Below are 3331 nucleotides of genomic sequence, written 5' to 3'. Positions count from 1 at the left end.
TTCCATTTGCATTTGTTCATGTAATTTCAGGAGGAATACTGAACCTCTGAGTCCTGGATCATACTAATAAACTAATCATTGCAGAGGTTTAAAAAAAAAAAAAAAAAACTCACGCCAGGTGCGTGTGTATGCGTGCCCAAGATCCCAGGGGGAGAATGGAGGAGAAGGGATTGCAGCGTGGCCATCCCCCCTGGGGGGTGACTTCTCGCTGTCTCTCTGTCTCTCTGCCTGTCCAGCGAGCGCATGTGCCCTATAGAAAAAAACCTCAAAAAAAAAAAAAAAAAAAAAGCAGCAGCTAAGCAGCAGGGTCTGGTCTTGAACCCAGTGCAGGCTGATGAGCAGGTGCCAGCCCGGGAAGCCTCTCTCATGGGGTGGGGAGGGAGGTGTCCTCACACTTGCTCTGCTCGGCTCAGTATCGCCTGTTCATCCTCTTCAGTTTCTCATAGCAGTAGTCAGCAGTGGCCTTCCCATCAGCAGGGCGCTTACGGTGAGGAGGCTCCGTTCAGGCTCCGGCTACCCTGTGTCGCCCACTCGAGGGCCGGGCTTTGGGCCTCGTCTCTCCAATTGGGAGCACCGAGCTCCTCGTGGTAAGCTCGGCTGGGCTGCACATAACTCACAGCCGTGTTGGTAGGCACGGAGGATGTCTCGCTGTCTTCTTGCCATGCTGCTCTGCCAGCAGGCCAGCTGGAAACTACATATTTATATGCATCTGCATTAGCTATTCTTTTTTATCTTTTTAAAATAATTAATTTTTATCTTATTTTATTTCAAGTTCTTTTATACATTCAATCACGTCATTTAGTTTGCAAAGTGAATATTCCAACATCTGTATGCTTCTCCCCAGTCCAGTTGATAGTACTATAAAGTTATCTTCGACAGATAATACCCCATTTCTCTGTCCCATTAATGCTTTTCCTCTCCGTTCTTCTCCTTAATGTCCTTCCTCAGACTCTGGTCCTTCACCCACCCTCTTCCCACTCTATATCTGGTATTCACAACCATTTACTGTGTTTCTATATCCTTTAGTCATTCAGTTTCGATCATAGAGTACAGACACTTGGTATATATTAAATGTATATATTATATACATTTAACTTTATTTATTTATTTATTTTAATTTGACCAGAGAGGGACAGAGTGAGAGTGAGAGAGAGAGGGAAAGTGAGAAAACAAGGCACCAGGTCTGGGACTCAAACTGCAATCAGCTATGTGGGAGTCCAGTGCCCTTAAGGACCTCGCCGCCTGCTGGTCCCTGAAATGTATTTCTCTGAAATCCTAAAAGTATGTTAAGAAGATATTGGGTATACAATATTAGTTTGTGACAAATACTTTTAATAAAACGTCAATTTTTTTTCTGGGTTACTGGGTTACTCATTAATGAGGTAGCCACTCATTAATAGCAATCATTTTACATTTACATTTGTGAAGTTCTGTTATCACATTGATATAAGTGTGTTATAAGATCTTTAAACGCAAACAAAAACATATCTTTGTGTGAGATTTCTAATGTTATTCTGTCAATTCCATCCAATGCCAAAAAGACCTCAGGAGACACAGATTGTAAATGTATTTTATTTTGTAAGCAACAATCAAAATATATTTGTGCTGATTTTTTCAAATATTAAGCAAGATCCCAACAAAATTTGTCCACTCTGATGTATTCTTACACTTTGGAATCTGCAAAGACCCTGACTAAAAAAACAGAATTGCACAACTGAGACTGAAGGTGTTACAGTGCTGTAAATGATGCCAGATGTCTTCTACTTAACCAGATACATCTTCAGAGGTCCCTTGATTTTGAGCATTAGGAACAACAGAGGAATATACACTGACATATCACAAATAGCTTTTTGTGTTTCTTTATTTAAATACGACAGTATCCAACATAGCTGCTAAACACTGGACAATATCTGAAGTCATGAGTACATCCACATGTTCCTCCAAATGACGTTTGGGGTCCTGCTTGCCAACATTCTTTATTGCCAGCTCCTCAGGTGTCATCTTGTCTTCTTCTTCTACAGCTTTATTGTAATTCTTGGCTAATTCCAACATCTCTTATACCACTGATTCATTCTGTTTACAATGTTCTCTGTAGTCCTGAAGTGTCAAACCTTCCATCCAACTCTTCTTATGCAAATTTAACAACATCTTCTGTCCCAGTTCATTTTTGCGATAGTTAATAGTAATGGAGTAATAATGTCTGGTTAGTCCATGAATTAATGCCTGGATAGATGACTTGTTTAAGTGACCCAGATTTGAAGTTGTTTGTCTTGGTTCATGTCCTAGGACCATCATATTAGCATTGATCAGTCTGAAGGCATCAATAACAACCTTTCCTTTTACACTCTGAATAGGATCCACAACCACTGCCACAGCTCTCTCCGACAAGGCTTCAAAGCTCTGCTGAGTGTTGATATCCACACCAGAAAGCCAACAACCAAAGCCAGGGTGACTGTGATACCAACCAACAACCATCTCAGGCCTCCCTGTCTGCTTCAACATAGCCAACATTTTGGCTTGGAACACTGGATCAACTGCCTCTACACTGACACCTGTTCCTGACTGTGGCATGGCAAACACATCGGTCACCCTGACGGTGTAATCATCAACAAATTCTCCAAGCACCAGACCCATGACTTCCATTGGAACTCCAGCATGGCCATGTTTTAACATTTTTAACAGTGCCGGAGAGGAGATATAGACTTGTTCTGCTGTGTCCACTGCAGGAGCTTCTGTAGGTGGACCCTGTCCCAGTCCCGCATACCTCCTCCAAGTCTAAGGATCTGTCCATATTTCTGGTCAGCAACTGTAACTCTGAAGGTGTCAAGCTTCAATTAGTTGAATATAACAAACTTCTTAACTCAAGCTCTTGTTAATTCTGGCAGATATAACCGGTTCCAAGTATGCTTTCTTTTCTCTAGGCGACGAGGGCGGAAGGCTGTGGTGGCTGTGGTGGGACCCCAGACTTGACGCAGTGTTGACGTGGTGACTGCGGTGGCTGCAGCGGCTCAGACTCTGCTCCGCTCTGGCTCCGCGAACCAGCGATGAATCAGCCCGATTCCATTCCTGCATTATCTATTCTAAAAAAGGCGGGACCAGCAGTTAGCGTAATGGCTATGTCGCTGGACTCCCACGTAGTCGACCGCGGTTCGCGTCCCGGACCCGGTGGCTTAAACTCACGCCGGGCGCGTGTGCGTGCATGCCCAAATCCCGAGAAGAGAATGGAGGAGAAGGGATTGCGGCGTGGCCATCCCCCCTGGGGGGTGATTTCCTGCTTTCTATCTCTCTGTCTCTCTCTGTCTGTCTGGCGAGCGCACGCGCCCTATAGCAA

The 3331-nt window shown here is 44.1% G+C and overlaps 1 pseudogene; it reads right to left on the bottom strand.

The window, feature by feature from the left end:
• Nucleotides 1-1860: 1860 nt before the first annotated feature.
• Nucleotides 1861-3331, bottom strand: part of LOC102490433 (26S proteasome non-ATPase regulatory subunit 14 pseudogene) — a 23170-nt pseudogene continuing 21699 nt past the window's right edge.

The sequence above is a fragment of the Tupaia chinensis genome, unplaced genomic scaffold (assembly GCF_000334495.1).
Source record: "Tupaia chinensis unplaced genomic scaffold, TupChi_1.0 Scaffold000195_1, whole genome shotgun sequence".
Lineage (NCBI taxonomy): Eukaryota > Metazoa > Chordata > Mammalia > Scandentia > Tupaiidae > Tupaia > Tupaia belangeri.
Note: the sequence above shows the minus strand (reverse complement) of the source record. Positions and strands in the feature narration are given on the sequence as shown.